Source organism: Coregonus clupeaformis, chromosome 26 (genome assembly GCF_020615455.1).
Source record: "Coregonus clupeaformis isolate EN_2021a chromosome 26, ASM2061545v1, whole genome shotgun sequence".
NCBI lineage: Eukaryota > Metazoa > Chordata > Actinopteri > Salmoniformes > Salmonidae > Coregonus > Coregonus clupeaformis.
Window position 1 is genome coordinate 41,511,885 of NC_059217.1, and position 18,503 is coordinate 41,530,387.

Here is an 18,503-nt window from a genome sequence, read left to right on the forward strand (position 1 = left end):
ACATTTCTGCACAGTGGCCTCCATCATTCTTAAATGGAAGAAGTTTGGAACCACCAAGACTCTTCCTACAGCTGGCCTCCCGGACAAACTGAGCAATCGGGGGAGAAGGGCCTTGGTCAGGGAGGTGACCAAGAACCCAATGGTCACCCTGACAGAGCTCTAGAGTTCCTCTGTGGAGATGGGAGAACCTTCCAGAAGGACAACCATCTCTGTAGCGCTCCACCAATCAGGCCTTTATGGTAGAGTGGCCAGATGGAAGCCACTCCTCAGTGAAAGGCACATGACAGCCCGCTTTGAGTTTGCCAAAAGGCACCTAAAGACTCTCAGACCATGAGCAAGATTGAACACTTTGGCCTGAATGCCAAGCGTCACTTCTGGAGGAAACCTGGCACCATCCCTTATGGTGTAGCATGGTGGTGTCAGCATAATGCGGTGGGGATGTTGTTCAGCTGCAGGGACTGGGAGACTAGTCAGGATGGAGGCAAAGATGAACGGAGCAAAGTACAGAGAGATCCTTGATGAAAACCTGCTCCAGAGCGCTCAGGACCTCAGACTGGGGCGAAGGTTCTTTCCAACAGGTCAACGACCCTAAGCACACAGCCAAGACAACGCAGGAGTGGCTTGTGGCTTCAGGACGAGTCTCTGAATGTCCTTCAGTGGCCCAGCCAGAGCCCGGACTTGAACCCGATCGAACATCTCTGGAGAGACCTGAAAATAGCTATGCAGCAACACTTCCCATCCAACCTGACAGAGCTTGAGAGGATCTGCAGAGAAGAATGGGAGAAACTCCCCAAATACAGGTGTGCCAGGCTTGTAGTGTCATATACAAGAAGACTCAAGCCTGTAATCGCTGCCAAAGGTGCTTCAACAAAGAACTGAGTACAGGGTCTGAATACTTATGTAAATGTGATACTTCCGTATTATTATTATTTTTTCTTTGTCATTGTGGGGTATTGTGTGCAGATTGATGAGAAAAAATCGATATTCCCAAAGATTAGCGTGTCTTTATAAGGCAACTCTTATTTTGAAAAAATATATCAAGATCGTGCTGCCAGCATAATATCCTGCTGCCAGGAGAACAGTAATCCGACACACATTCGCACACACATAGTACAAGAGAGAAGGTGGGAGAACGACTAAGCGAAAGCGAGAGCCATATTCACCGCTCTTGAGACATATTCACCGCTCTTGAGCGACACCCACAGACGTCGGTATGATACTGCAACATCGGAGTGCAAATTCTTTGCATTGCCCAACACCTGCTTGGAGAAGCTTCCGGCCACCGGCCACGGATAAATTATACTTTTAAAACTATTTTTTGGGGGGAGGCAGTACATTTAAATCAATGTCATGGTGGAATGTCGAGTAATAATACAAACGGGAATCATACAGCCATCAATACAGGAGGCCCCACCATATTCCCTATTTAATGTAGAGAATTTGGGCGATAGTCCTTTAGGGACTTGAATCTACCTCCTTCTTTCGCTAAACTACCCCATTCTTCCAGAAAACAGGCCACTGCGCTTCTCTATCTCAAGTCCCTCACAGCCAGGCATGCCTTTGATGGCCTCTCTGTAGTTTCATCCCACTCTGACACCAGTGGAGCACTGTATTGTACAATTTATTTTGCCCCATTACCTGCTAATTGTCTTGATGGTCTTGCATTGTTAGTTGCAGTGATCAATCCATTGACGTCTTGCTCCCTCTTCTGGAATATAAGAGGAGGCATCAGTTAACTACAGTGTCAAACAGCATGTAACAATGAACATTACACTGTCTACCAGTGGAGGCTGGTGGAAGGAGCTATAGGAGGACAGGCTCATTGTAATGGCTGGAATGGAATAAATGGAAGACAGTCAAACATAGTTTTCATATGTTTGATACCGTTCCATTAATTCCATTCCAGCCATTACAATGAGCCCGTCCTCCTATAGATCCTCCCACCAGCTCCCACTGTTGTCTACAGTCTGGTAATTGGTGGGATATATTTCTGAACCACCAAAGCAGCTCTTTCCCATTAAAAGCCATGATCAGATCATAATCCATGCAGCTGATTACTTAACAGATTATGGGATAAAATGAGTAAAGTAATAATGGAGAAAAGTTTTTCAGTCTGTGTATTACTTCAAGAAACATATGCATTTCCAAAGATGAAAGGATAGTGTAGGCTAACATATTACAATTTAACAAAAAACGACCCCGACTAACTTCATATAGGCTTCATTAACTCTATATTTACAAATGCTGTCAAGAAAATGTACACAGAAAATACATCTGTTCTCTGCAACTAAAGCCATGGCTTATAAAGCCAATTAATAAATAAAACACTACAGAATTAAAACACAGAACAGACAGCTATTTTGTAAAGTGAGGTATGTAAAACAAAGAGCTTTAATTGAACATATCTGCAGGATGGATACTAGTTAAAGCCGTTTAACAGTGGATTAAATAAAGTGATGTTCTGTCTGTCAGTGACAACGGGCTCGTTGGTGTAGAGGGGAATTGATCTGGGCTGTCTTGGCTGCTCGCTGGGCTCCGTGGTTGTTCTAGATCTTCGGGATCATAGTGTCAAGGTCTGGGAGGATCTCCTTCAGCTGGTTCCACTGTTCCGGGTTTAACGCCACACCTGGGGGAGACACAGACCAGCGAAGGGGTGTGTATAGGGCCGGTCCTTGCCGTTCTGCTGCCATAGGCGAGACCAAAAAATGCCACCCCCGCAAAACTAGAATAGTCCCAGTAAGCAAAATGGCGTCGAAAATACGTCTAAAATATGTATTTTACAGACCTTGAAGTTAGGTTCAATTTCAGTTCTGAATGAAAGGTGAAAAGGTATTTTCCATATATTTCAAATACATGTTTTCCAGGCCGTTGAAAAGGCATCTTTTCCGGACTTTGAAAAAGACGTATTTTCCGTTGAAATCAGGTGATTTTTTTGTTCTGAATGAAAGTTGAAAATACTTGTTTTCCTGATGTTGAAAATACGTATTTTACAGACGTTGAAAATATGCATTTTCCAGATGTTGAAATCAGGCTCATTTTTGGTTCTGAAAGTTGAAAATAAGTAATTTATAGACTTCTATGTTTAGGCCAAATCAAGGCTGGTCCAGACCGGACAAAATCTGAACCAAACATAGACTTCTATGATTGGTTCAGATTTGGTCTGGACCGGACCAAAAACCAATGTCCGGATGTGGAAATCAAGGCCGGTCCAGAAATGCACCAAAAAAAGACAATGGTCCATGCTTATTGAGATGTAGCCTACAGTGTTGCCTGAAATTGAATTTTATGAATGCCCATCTATGTGGTAAGCCTACCGTTTGTAAAACAGGCTATTGCATTGGCTTTATTAGTCCTGATTCCTGTGACTAATCAATTTGGCTATTTAAGCTCTGAATATCAGCTAACCAACTTTATCAAGAGTTATTGCGAGCCTATTTGCAATGTGTTTACACAGCGGGAAATGCATAAGTATTCACTGATCATGACAATGGGGTGAAACTCCTGGACAACAGTTGTGATTGCCCATTCCATATTGTCCATTTTACTTTGACCTGTCCTGTTTTTAGGATATGTTGTTTGTTAACATGACAGCTCATTTTTTATTTAATGGTTCGCCATTTAGGTTAGACTATTTGATCGGAGAAACCTGCATGATGTAAAAAGTGTCTGTCTCATTACATTGTCATACATTTTATCTCCAGCCTTTAGGCTACAGAAAATGCCACATACTTATTCTACCATATCCTATATCTGCTACATGTTAGATCATTTTTTTGACGGAACGTTGGTGGAGCGCTGCAGAGATGCGTCTCTCCCTGTGATGAATGTGATGGAAAGGAGTCAGCCGCAGGAGGGTAATCACCGAATACAGAGTTTATTCCTTCGTGGACACACAAATACGCTCAAATAGCGATCAACGAAACAGGCACAGGGGAAACTATCATCCCTGGCAAATACACTGTAACAGATATCCAATAATACATAGGCACAGGGGAAAATCTACCCTGGCAACAATATGTTACAAGTAGCTCCACCGAGCTACACTACTCTCACAAATAACAATCACCCACAAGGACAAGGGAGCAGAGGGATCACTTATACACAGACTAATTAGGGGATAGGAACCAGGTGTGTGTGATTGACAAGACAAGACAATTATGATAATGATTGGGGCGGCAGTGGTTAGTAAGCCGGTGACGACGAACGCCGAAGCCTGCCTGAACAAGGAGGGGAGGCAGCCTCGGCCGAAGTCGTGACACTCCCTGGAAAAGTGGGCTGGGATTGGACAAGCAAAATATTTTGTGCCCCTGCCTTTGACAAAGTGGGCACTGCTTATCAAAGGGCGGCATCAGTGCTCACCTAAAAGGCCCTCTCTGGTTGAGAGAAATTGTCATTGTTTTGGGGCAGAATTATGTGAGGTTTTATGTGTTTTTGTTGGAGGTAAGTCTTGGTCAGTTTAGCTAAGAAAATGCCGCCCTCATCAATCTGCCATCATAGGCGGTCGCCTAATCCTGCCTAATGAGCGGGCCGGCCGTGGTGTCGGGGTGCACATCGACTTTTCTTATTTTAAACCTATGTTTGAATAACATGCCACACAGCACCCTGAAACAAGATTGAAGGTTTTTAATTGATTTCTGTATTTGTACCCAACACTGTTATTTTGGTTTTATTCAATGCCATGAGTGGACATTTATTTAATTCCAAAGGCATCTATCCGGCCACCTCAGTGGGAGTTAGCAAGGACATGACAGTCAAAGCAGAATAGTTTTGGCAGACAGCTCAGTACCTTGGCCTGCTTATATGTGCAGCAGAGAAACAAAAAGGGCCAACCATCATATACTGTAGATAGCTTTTTGGATAAGAAGCCTATGTTGTCACACTGCTACTGCACTAGCCTTGAACTTAAGGGATGTTGAGTGGCTATTTTGAGAGGGTGGAGGTCGTTGAGGCAGGGGAGGCAAGAGTGAGAACTTCCAGTTCATGCGTTTTTATTGACAATTGCAATTAGTGTTTCGCCAGGCTGGAGGCCTGAGACAACAAATCAATAGGGGCCGTACTATTAGTGTGAACTAAAATGTTACATACAATTCACAGTAGCATTAATGCAGCTTCTTGTTAACCACTGAGTCTACACAGGGAGGCAGCCACGCTTGATCTCCACAGCCTGGCCTGTAGTGACTGAGGCCCAGGAGGAGCCACGACAGTCATCTGAGGGAGCTACTTAGCATTCTGCACCACTCATTCATTAATTCACTCACACACACACACACACACACACACTGAATTATTCTTATATGCTCTGGCTGGCATGGCAAACTGTACAGCTGACTAATAAGCATACAGTGTTTGAGATGTCCCTCAGCGGCTAATTCACCACTGCACTCTGGTCCTGCATTGCAAAGCACGCTCACTCAACTGGAAGGTTTTGTTCAAGAAAATGAGTGTGATGGGATGGCATATTACACCAAAGCCCTTTATGGACCGCTAGCTTAAAACCTCCTAGATGTAAAGTCCCCTGTTTAGGGGACCTGCGTGGTTCTGGTACTGGTTCTGACCGTCATTTTAGCTTATAAATCAATCTGTGGAAACCATAGATCGAAATGGCTTGCATTGAGCGATAGCGATAGCCCTGGTTCGACGGACACGCTAGTACATTCTGACCGCCTGTGTGACTTAGAATGTGAAATCTGAAACCACTTGAAGCTGGGACCATTTCATTCGCTCTTCTGACTTTCCATCAACTCCTGGCTGAACCCTACATCACAGCCACTGACAAAGCACACGCCTGCAATCCTTACATTGTAGTGCAGCAGGAGATAGTGGTTTTATCACTATAGCACATTCAGAGATAGATTTATAGCCATTAATCTAAAATAATTAATCGATTTTAAACAAAAAACACTTTGTTTGTCAAATGGACAAGATTAATATGAGATAAAAGGTGAGTTCCTAACGAGTTCAGGAAGCCAAGCTAGAGGCATGTGTGACGTTGACAGCGGTGGGGGGAGATGTTTTGATCAAGAGACCTTCAGAAATATGCACATTTTCTCTAACACTAAACATACAAATATGTATTTTACAGTTATAAGGAAGGTGAAATCTTATAGTTAATGTATTTTATAGTTATAAGGAAGGTGAACTCATAGCTAGTGGTTTTATAATTTGATTATACTATATTTAGAAAGCATATAAGTCATTTCAAGCCTTATTCATACAGTTTTGGTGAATAGGAAATACGTCATAAAATATTTCATATTTTTATCATATTTGTACTGTGTACTTGAACTTGTATCCTCAAAAGTGGCTACACCTCAGCAATTAATAACTCATTTTTACCAGAAAGGTTACATTTGAACCTTTATTGGAGTATGCAGCATTACTAGTTATTGTTTATGGTTTTCTCATGATAAATAATTACTTTTGGGGATTACATAGATTACATTTTAGATTACATTCATACTGAACAAAAATATAAATGCAACATGCAACAATTTCAAGATTTTACTGAATTACAGTTCATACAGTATAATGAAATCAGTCAATTGAAATAAATAAATTAGGCCCTAAATCTATGGATTTCACATGACTGGGCAGGGGCACAGCCATGGGTGGTCCTGGGAGAGCATATGCCCACCCACTGGGGAGCCAGGCCTAGCCAATCAGAATGAGTTTTCCCTCACAAAAGGGCTTTATTACAGACAGAAATACTCCTCCGTTTCATCAGCTCTCCGGGTAGCTGGTCTCAGACGATCCCGCAGGTAAAGAAGCCAGACGTGGAGGTCCTGGGCTGGCATGGTTACATGTGGTCTGCCATTTTAGTCCAGTTGGACGTACTGCTAAATTCTCTAAAATGACGTTGGAGGCGGCTTATGATAGAGAAATGAACATTCAATTATCTGGCAACAGCTCTGGTGGACATTCCTGCAGTCAGCATGCCATTTGCATGCTCCCTTAAAGCTTGAGACAACTGTGGCTTTGTGTTGTGTGACAAAACTGCACATTTTAGAATGGCCTTTTATTGTCCCCAGCACAAGGTGCACCTGTGTAATGATCATGCTGTTTAATCAGCTTCTTGATATGCCACACCTGTCAGGGGGATGCATTATCTTGGCAAATGAGAAATGCTCACTAACAGGGATGTAAACAAATGTGTGCACAACATTTGAGAGAAATAAGCTTTTTGTGCATATGGAACATTTCTGGGATCTTTTATTTCAGCTCATGAACCCAACACTTTACATGTTGTGTTTATATTTTTGTTCAGTATAGTTACATTTAAGAGGTTGGAGCTGTTCTCCCCTGTCTTGTGCTTCTTCTGGGCTGGGCCATCTGACGCTGGGAGCCTCTTACTCTTTACCTCGGGGACAGGCTTACAGGAGAGACATTTATTTTCAAGAGCATCTTTATTGTAATTCACATTACATAATGGCTGATGAAGTAACAAAGCATTCTCCCCACCTGTTTCTGTAAAAAGCTGAGGGATAGGGCTGGAGAAATGTAACCACTCTCAAATTCATAGAGTTACTGGTGCAAGAACTGACCTTCCAGGATTTCAAAATTATAGTTTTAACCATGTTTTTAGGCTATATAGTGTTTGTTTACATTTACTTTGTTTACAAACAACTATGTCCATGAGGCATTTATAAGTTATATTCTTCAAGAATCAATGGGTACATTTCATTAATTCAGAAGTCTAAAAATGGATGAAGCAACTGCAGATTGCCCCTTTAAAGAGGATGCTAAAAATAGTGAAATATCATGATCAGTGTTAATGCACAGTTCATGTATTCTAAGTCCAAATCATCTTAAATGAATGGTTTGTGTAAGTGGAATTTAATGAGACACTTTACATGGCAAATATATGTGGTGTCATTATTTAGCATTCAGAGATACAGGGAATAGAGATGAGATGGCATACCTTTTTGTCCTCCTCCTTGTCACTGCTGCTACCTGACTCCTGGGACTTGGGAATTATGAGTTTCTGTTAAAAATCTAACTTAAAATTAATCAATTTGCATACGTTTAAGATGAACAGTCAGGAGTAAACTAAATCAGCCATCTTATCTGGATCAGCAAAGTAGATGTAGGCCATCAAACTTGTATTGAAGTTGTATGCAAAAGTGCATACAACTGCCACTCAATCCCTTTCTTTGGGAAATGGAATGAGAGCTGTGCATCATTAGCAAACCAAATGTAGGCCGGGATGTTGACTGGCACTATCCATTCATTGCAGTATTTAAAATAATATCCTTATATGCAGTTGAATAATTCAATTTTCATGAAGTTAAAATGTATGTTAAAAGTTGCACTGATGGTAGTTAGCATATTGGTCTAGGTAGCCCAGTAATTTAATATCTAGCCGAAGAGCGTTTCAATCATAGTGGGAGGAAAGGCCACAAGCTGTATTAACAGCTGTATCTAGAGAATATCACTCTAAAGTTAATGAATAACATAATTGCATAAAGCAGCAAATTCTACTTGATTCTAATTACCAATTAACAAACGGATTGAGAGGGGACGACAAACACCTGAGCTGAGGAGGCATGGGCCATTTTCAAATGGATAGGCTTGTTTAAAACGTTTATCTTTCTCCTTGCATCCTTGAGATAACCTATGGGGGGAAACTATTGAACACTAGCCTACACTGAGCCCATCCTGTCATACTAAGTCAGTCGGTTATTTCTTAAAGTAGGCTATAGTAAAAAAGAAATGCCTCTACTTTGGCTATGTTTATCTCGAGCGCGATGCACCTATGCTTTCCCGCCACCAGAGAGAAACAGAACTCTGCTCTAATTTTACAGGCTACTGATATCCTAAACTCTCGTGGACAGACTACTAAACATAAATGGTATCTGACCAAATTACGTGCAATTTTAGTTATAGGTTAACGGAGATTAGCCTACTGCATATCCTAAAATGATGTGCCCACAATCATTTCCTGTGACCTGAAATAATTCTCAGTCCCCCAAAAAATTTACTCCCTACTAAATGTTGCTGACAATGAATACAAATATTGTCAGCATGGTATTTGCTAGCCCATTCATAGACGATCATGTTAAACATATACCGTCTATTCACGAACCTGTCAGCTGCCAGAGGCAGATGTACCCACACTCCACTCCCAAAGCTTTGTCGAAACTTCAATACTTTGTTGAAACGTCAATAGGCTATTCCATGCTTGCGATATGGTTTTGGAAACATTTGGAACTAAACTTTCACATCGGCGAGAAAGGTAAAAAAAAAATAAAGGTTAAATTACTACACACATTTATAGGGTTAGGGTTCCCACACGGCCATATTTCAGTCTTACAGCGCTTGTTTTTGGAAGACAGAGACAACCACATGTTCTAATTAGTTGTTGAAACATCTCCAAAATCCTGTCTGTATCAGAAGAAGGATGCCATAATAGTGTTGTAGCTGCAAAATAGCATTGGCTGCAACTGTGTGAAAACCAGTTAAAACAGTGTACATTACGCGTATATTTTACATTTGTGAAATTATTTTGATGTGATGTGAAAGTAAAGGGTTTTACGTTTCCAAAACCGTTTCACAAGCAAGGATTATTAACGTTTCTAAACGTTAAAACAGAGTGTTGGGGTTGTAGTTCACATGGAGCCTGCGGTTGTCCATACCTTATTCAGCTGAGAACCCTAGAGGGGGAAGCTGTGGGCCTAGGTATTTGCCTGAATATTTCTAGTGAAGACTCTGTAGTTTGGCCATGTTTACCTCAGCCTTATCCACCACTTTCCCTATTTATACTGCTATGTGTGAACTTGGCAGACGTTGTAAAATATACTGATCAAAAATCAACATGCAACTATTTCAAAGATTATTGAGTTACAGTTCATATCAAGAAATCAGCCCTAATCTAAGGATTTCACATGACTGGGAATACAGATATGCATCTGTTGGTCACAGATACCTTTAAAAAAAAAGTAGGGGTGTGGATCAGAAAAACAGTCAGTATCTGATGTGACCACCATTTGCCTCATGCAGCGTGACACATCTCCTTTACATAGTTGATCAGGTTGTTGATTGTTGTCCCACTCCTCTTCAATGGCTGTGCGAAGTTGCTGGAAATTGGTGGGAACTGAAACACGCTGTCGTACACGTCGACCCATAGCATCCCAAACATGCTCAATGGGTGACATGTCTGGTGAGTATGCAAGCCATGGAAGAACTGGGACATTTTCAGCTTCCAGGAATTGTGTACATGGGGCCGTGCATTATCATGGCGCAACAATGGGCCTCAGGATCTCGTCACGGTATCTTTGTGCATTCAAATTGCCATGGATAAAATATACTTGTGTTTGTTGTCCGTAGCTTATGCCTGCCCATACCATAACCCACCACCACCATGGGGCACTCTGTTCACATTGTTGACATCAGAAAACTGCTCGCCCACATGACACCATACATGTGATCTGCGGTTATGAGGCTGGTTGGACGTACTGCCAAATTCTCTAAATCGATGTGGGAGGCGGCTTATGGTAGAGAAATGAACATTCAATACTCTGGCAGCAGCTCTGGTGGACATTCATGCAGTCAGCATGCTAATTGCACGCTCCCTCAAAACTTGAGACATCTGTGTTTAGAGTGGCCTTTTGTCTACAGCACAAGGCGCACCTGTGTAATGATCATTCTGTTTAATCAGCTTCTTGATATGACACAACTGTCAGGTGGATGGATTATCTTGGCAAAGGACAAATTCTCACTAACAGGGATGTAAACAAATTTGTACACAAAATTTGAGAGAAATAAGCTTTTTGTGCATATGGAAAATGTCTGGAATCTTTTATTTCAGCTCATGAAACATGGGACCAACATTTTACATGTTGCATTTATATTTTTGTTCATTGTAAATTAGCAGAGGCACATAGAGAAACCTCCTATGGACACACTCAAATGGATTGCAACCGGTCCATTATTGCATTGCCTTCACACAAACCTACACAGTACAAAAATTTGTCAAAAGTTGAAAATGATTTTTTGCATAGCCTACCATGTGTTATATCACTGTGGGTTCTGTAAAGTTAATCTTGAACAAAGACAGTAGTTGGATAGTGAAGAATATAGGCCTAATAATGACCAGTTGCACTTAAGAAGGCATTTCAGGCAGAGTCAAATGTGATTTGGGTGTTCAGTAATCAAAGTTTGACAACCACTGCAGTAGGTTACCTAATTTGGTGCTTCATGAGTTGTTAAAGATGCATCTAATACAGAACTCTGCTCTTGTAATGTTGCTTCTGGGAAATGTCACTCATTGGCTACATTTACACAAGCAGCCCAATTCTGATATATTTTCCACTAATTGGTCTTTTGACCAATCAGATCAGCTCTGAAAATATCTAATGTGAATAGATCTGATATGATTGATCAAAAGACCAATTGGTAACACTTCCTTTTAAGGGGTCCTTGTTATGGTGTAATTACATGTGTAAATACACTGTAACAAGTATTTTAGTTAACTGTAACAAGTCATAGTTACATTGTAATAAGAACATGTAACTGGTAGTAATTGCAGTCTGTAATTACAGAAGTGTAACAATACATTCTTGTTACTATACTTGTTACAAATGGGCAGGTTTCCACTAAATGCACCAACATATTGTTTCGCTACTTCTCAGCTGCATCCGATTCATTAGCAACTGTGACAAAGGTTGGGATCCCTTGTGGATGCGCTGGGTGTCAGAGATTATAGCCTATGCTCATTATGCTCTAATTACTTACCCATGAATGTTGAAAATATATATCTCCAGTCAACATTGTTGCTAGCACTTGCTCCCAAAATAAAGCATACCATCTTGGTTAACTTGGTTGAGCTTACGAAAACAGATCTAATACGAGTGTCATCCCAGATGAGGAATAAAACATTATTTCAAAGCACAGTACATGTACTGTTTGCCTAAGTACAATGTAATTACTAGTTGTTACACAGGATTTAGCTAGTTAAAATGAAGTGTATCTTGCGGGGTACTTACTTGTAACTAATGTGTACTTATACATGGGTTGCACCTCCGTCACTCGGTTGCGTCATTGCCATTGTTATCAATGTTCTACAGACGCCGCAGCCATATTGATAGTAGAACGGGGCTAATGACTTTAAACCGGGGCTAATGACTGTTTCATCTAAATTACACTATAGGGGCTTAGGAATATGATGACATTGCTAAAGTCTGCACATATTTAGTAGGAAACAACTTTGCCATCATCACAATAATGTTGTCAAATTTACTTTAGACAGATGGCAATGTTGTCATTAGCTAGCAAAGTTCGTCAAAATGAGCTAGCAATGCTAATGTTAGCTAGCTAAAATCTGGAGGTCTCCCCTCAAGCTTAGCTAGCTAACTAACACTATACTGCAAATAAAGTCAATCTGGCGACATTAAAATTCTGACAAAAAGTTGTACTACTAATTATTTGCCTTCTTTAGAAATGTAATTGTGTTTTCAAGCCACAGTAATGCACTTTAGACCAAATCGTCATCAGCGCCCAATGAGGATGCTGTCACGATCGAGGTAAGGAGTAGACCAAGGCGCAGCGTGATGAACGAACATACTTTAATTAGTTAAAGTGTAAACACAATACAAAACAAGAAACGACTCGTGAAGTCCACGGTATCAATGACCGAAACACGGAACAAAAACCCACAAACACAAAGGGAAAAACAGACAGTTTAAATATGGCTCCCAATCAGAGACAACCAGCCAACAGCTGACACTCGTTGCCTCTGATTGGGAGTCACTCAGGCAAACATAGAAATCAACAAACTAGAACCCCCAACATAGAAATAAACACATAGAATAAACACACCCTCGCTCAACAAATAGAGTCCCAGAGCCAGGGTGTGACAGTACCCCCCCCTAAAGGCGCGGACTGCGACCGCGCCTCAACTAAACAAAACAGGGGAGGGCTGGGCGGGCATACCTCCTCGGCGGCGGTTCTGGCTCCGGCCTTGACCACCACCCTCCAATACACCCCCCATAGCGCCCCTGGTCCAGTCTGGCCCCGCCGGCAGGAGCCGAACTGGACTTAGCAGGAGCGGTTAGCTTCAGCTCCATAGTGGAGCAGTTGACCGGTACCTTACCAGGCACCGGAGACCCAGGCACGGGTTGTGCTGGACTGACGACGCGCACCCCTGGCTTGGTGCGTGGAGGAGGAACGGGCCTTACCAGGCTGACGACGCGCACCCCTGGCTTGGTGCGTGGAGGAGGGACGGGCCTTACCAGGCTGACGACTCGCACCCCTGGCTTGGTGCGTGGAGGAGGGACGGGCCTTACCAGGCTGACGACTCGCACCCCTGGCTTGGTGCGAGTGGCAGGAACAGGCCGGGCCGGGCTGGCGACGCGCACCGTAGACTTGGTGCGAGTGGCAGGAACAGGCCGGGCCGGGCTGGCGACGCGCACCGTAGGCTTGGTGCGTGGAGCAGGGACAGGCCGGACTGGGCTGGCGACGCACACCGTAGGCTTGGTGCGTGGAGCAGGGACAGGCCGGACTGGGCTGGCGACGCACACCGTAGGCTTGGTGCGTGGAGCAGGGACAGGCCGAACCGGGCTGTGGAGACGGATAGGAGACCTGGAGTGAAGAGCGGCCACAACCCGTCCTGGCTGAATGCCTACCCTCACACACTCTGTGTGAGGCATCCGCACAGGACGTACAGGGCTGTGTACCCGTACTGGCATAACAGCACGTGACACCGGAGCAGGATATCCGGGACCGCGGAGAGGCATTGGAGACCACGAGCGTTGAGCCGGCACACTCCGTCCTGGCTGCATACCCGCCTTCGCACGACACGTGCGGGGCGCTCGCACAGGACGTACAGGACTATGCCGGACCACTCGTGGCACAGAACGCCGCTCCGCATACCGCGGAACCTGCCCCGTCCCATGCTGCCATGCCTGAGTACGGGACGTTGGTTCCGCTCTCCTTCCAGGCTCCGCCAACCTGCCTTCTGGCCCCCCAAACCCGGTGGCCTCCTCTCCAAATCGCCCTGTGGCAGCCTCCTGCTGCCCAGCCGCCCATGCAGTGTGCCCCCCCCCTAAAAAATTTTTGGGGTTGCCTCTCGTCCTTCCGACGATGACACTGCTGACGCCGCTGCTCCTCTCTCGCCAGGGCCTTAATCCTTGCCCATGGCCCTTTGCCCCCGAGCATGTCCTCCTAGGACCACGATTTGCCCACCTGGGCCATCGCCAGCCTCTCCATCTCCTTTCCTGGCGCTTCCTCCCATGTCCAGTCTGCCTGCTCCTGGACACGCTGCTTGGTCGTTGCATGGTGGGTTTTTCTGTCACGATCGAGGTAAGGAGTAGACCAAGGCGCAGCGTGATGAACGAACATACTTTAATTAGTTAAAGTGTAAACACAATACAAAACAAGAAACGACTCTTGAAGTCCACGGTATCAATGACCGAAACACGGAACAAAAACCCACAAACACAAAGGGAAAAACAGACAGTTTAAATATGGCTCCCAATCAGAGACAACCAGCCAACAGCTGACACTCGTTGCCTCTGATTGGGAGTCACTCAGGCAAACATAGAAATCAACAAACTAGAACCCCCAACATAGAAATAAACACATAGAATAAACACACCCTGGCTCAACAAATAGAGTCCCAGAGCCAGGGTGTGACAGATGCATTGAGTAGAATGCTCAGTTGGGCATTAGTCCTAAAATGAACATCCAAAACAATATTGTGAAGCAACATGCAAACCATGAATACAGTACATTACCCATCCTGACAACCTGGCCCCCAATTTAAAGCTTCTGGAAGCAAGATCTAAGTAGGAGAATAAACACACTAGTACACCACAGAGTACATGTAATATCTCCATAAGTACAATGTAAGAACTAGGTGTTACACTTCATTTTAACTAGCTAAATCCTGTGTATCTTGAGGGGTGCTTTCTTGTAATTACAGTGTACCTACCAAGTACATTACCCACCCTGACAAGCTAATCGTCAGCTTCTGAAAGCTCAATGCAAGTGATAAATAAACACACTACTACACCACAGACTACATTTAATATCTACATAAGTACAATGTAATTACTAGGTGTTACACAGGATAGCAATTTCTCTATAATTACATAGGCCTACTACTCATTACCAAGTGAAAATACCTACAAACAATAGATGAGCTTCTAGTTTAGTCAACTTTATTGCAACATGTAAAAAATACCTTACATTTCTTACAAAATAATCTGATTTTTTGGGGGGGCAAAAGGGTAAAGTCTACAAAACTTCCACTGAGTCTGTTCGTACAATATTTTAGTTTTGGGAACAGAAAACTATATTGAGATCAAATTTTTAATCGATGAGGAAATTGGCAGAATGTCAGCCCAGCTCCATCTTGCTCCAATTATCTCCCACTGCCGGCAACTGAGCTTCCTCTCCCCACCATATTTCACAGGGAGAAGAAACTCCAACCGGATGTTTCACATTTATACCTCCGGTGAAACATCTGGGCCATTGTTCTCTCTGTGCTAATACTAATAATTTAGTTAGTGTTTAGCTACATTGAAAAGGAACAAACGTTACTCATAGTGTGTGTTGACACACTTAGCTAGCTAGCCAGCTAAAGTTAACATGCTGTGTGTGCTCCATTTGCATCACTTTCAATGGGGGACTTTTATTACGAAGGCGAAAGGTAAATTCCACTGTTGTGTTTAATCGTTATTGTGGCTAGCTTCACACATAGGTGAGCCCAGCTAGCTAGTTAGCTAGCGAGTAGCGACCATGGCATATCTATTTGCCAGCTTTAAGTTCGGTAATTTAGCTAGCTATCTAGTTAAGGTTAGGAAACTAGCTAGCTAGCGTGCTATCTAATTCAAACAAAACTCAACAGATTGCATGGAAAGTCTATTCTGTAGAATGTGCTATCTATCACAGATAGAACAATGAAGCATCCGGTTGGCGTTTTCACTCAATACAAAATATGGTGATGAGAGGAAGCCCAGTGGTAGGCAGTGGGAAAAGATAGAGCGAGATGGATTTTGGCTGACATTCTGCTCATTTTCTCATCGATTAAACATTTGATCTCCATACAGTTTTCTGTTTCCAAAACTAACATCTGTAACAGAGTGGGCTGCGTTTTGTAGACTTTACCCTTTGCTAAAGTTTTGAAAAATTGCGTTGTTTAGAAGGAGTGCAAGGGTCAATTGAGCTATTGCACACGTACACTTCACAGAGTAGGCGTTCCCTAATGGAAATATGCAAATAAATGCTAGAACACACCAATAGGATCTCACTAGCTCGTGCTTGGTTCTGCCCACCTCCTTACTTGTTCCGAATTTTTTATTTAACCAGGTAAGCCAGTTGAGAACAAGTTCTCATTTACAACTGCGACCTGGCCAAGATAAAGCAAAGCAGTGCGATTATAAACAACACTGATTGACATATGGAATAAACAAAAACAAAACGTACAGTCAATAACACAATAGAAAATCTATATACAGTGTGTGCAAATGTAGTACGTTATGGAGGTAAGGCAATAAATAGGCCATAGTGCAAAATAATTACAATTTAGTATTAACACTGGAGTTATACAGTGAAGGAAAAAAGTATTTGATCCTCTGCTGATTTTGTACGTTTGCCCACTGACAAAGAAATGATCAGTCTATAATTTTAAAGGTAGGTTTATTTGAACAGTGAGAGACAGAATAACAACAACAAAAAACAGAAAACGCATGTCAAAAATGTTATAAATTGATTTGCATTTTAATGAGGGAAATAAGAATTTGACCCCTCTGCAAAACATGACTTAGTACTTGGTGGCAAAACCCTTGTTGGCAATCACAGAGGTCAGACGTTTCTTGTAATTGGCCACCAGGTTTGCACACATCTCAGGAGGGATTTTGTCCCACTCCTCTTTGCAGATCTTTTCCAAGTCATTAAGGTTTCGAGGCTGACGTTTGGCAACTCGAACCTTCAGCTCCCTCCACAGATTTTCTATGGGATTAAGGTCTGGAGACTGGCTAGGCCACTCCAGGACCTTAATGTGCTTCTTCTTGAGCCACTTCTTTGATGCCTTGGCCGTGTGTTTTGGGTCATTGTCATGCTGGAATACCCATCCACAACCCATTTTCAATGCCCTGGCTAAGGGAAGGAGGTTCTCACCCAAGATTTGATGGTACATGGTCCCATCCATCGTCCCTTTGATGCGGTGAAGTTGTCCTGTCCCCTTAGCAGAAAAACACCCCAAAACATAATGTTTCCACCTCCATGTTTGACGGTGGGGATGGTGTTCTTGGGGTCATAGGCAGCATTCCTCCTCCTCCAAACACGGCGAGTTGAGATGATGCCAAAGAGCTCCATTTTGGTCTCATCTGACCACAACACTTTCACCCAGTTCTCCTCTGAATCATTCAGATGTTCATTTGCAAATTTCAGACGGCCCTGTATATGTGCTTTCTTGATCAGGGGGACCTTGCGGGCGCTGCAGGATTTCAGTCCTTCATGGCGTAGTGTGTTACCAATTGTTTTCTTGGTGACTATGGTCCCAGCTGCCTTGAGATCATTGACAAGATCCTCCCGTGTAGTTCTGGGCTGATTCCTCACCGTTCTCATGATATTGCAACTCCACTTTGGTGAGATGTTGCATGGAGCCCCAGGCCGAGGGAGATTGACAGTTCTTTTGTGTTTCTTCCATTTGCAAATAATCGCACCAACTGTTGTAAACTCCTGAGTGGCGCAGTGGTCTAAGGCACTGCATCGCAGTGCTAACTGTGCCACTAGAGATCCTGGTTCGAATCCAGGCTCTGTCGCAGCCGGCCGCGACCAGGAGACTCATGGGCGGCGCACAATTGGTCCAGGGTAGGGGAGGGAATGGCTGGCAGGGATGTAGCTCAGTTGATAGAGCATGGCGTTTGCAACGCCAGCGTTGTGGGTTCGATTCCCACGGAGGGCCAGTATAAAAAAAATATATATATATATATATATGTGTATTCACTAACTGTAAGTTGCTCTGGATAAGAGCGTCTGCTAAATGACTAAAATGTAAATGTTGTCACCTTCTCACCAAGCTGCTTGGCGATGGTCTTGTAGCCCATTCCAGCCTTGTGTAGGTCTACAATCTTGTCCCTGACATCCTTGGAGAGCTCTTTGGTCTTGGCCATGGTGGAGAGTTTGGAATCTGATTGATTGATTGCTTCTGTGGACAGGTGTCTTTTATACAGGTAACAAGCTGAGATTAGGAGCACTCCCTTTAAGAGTGTGCTCCTAATCTCAGCTCGTTACCTGTATAAAAGACACCTGGGAGCCAGAAATCTTTCTGATTGAGAGGGGGTCAAATACTTATTTCCCTAATTAAAATGCAAATCAATTTATAACATTTTTGACATGCGTTTTTCTGGATTTGTTTGTTGTTATTCTGTCTCTCACTGTTAAAATTACCATTAAAATTATAGACTGATCATTTCTTTGTCAGTGGGCAAACGTACAAAATCAGCAGGGGATCAAATACTTTATTCCCTCACTGTAGATGTGCAGAAGATGATGTGCAAATA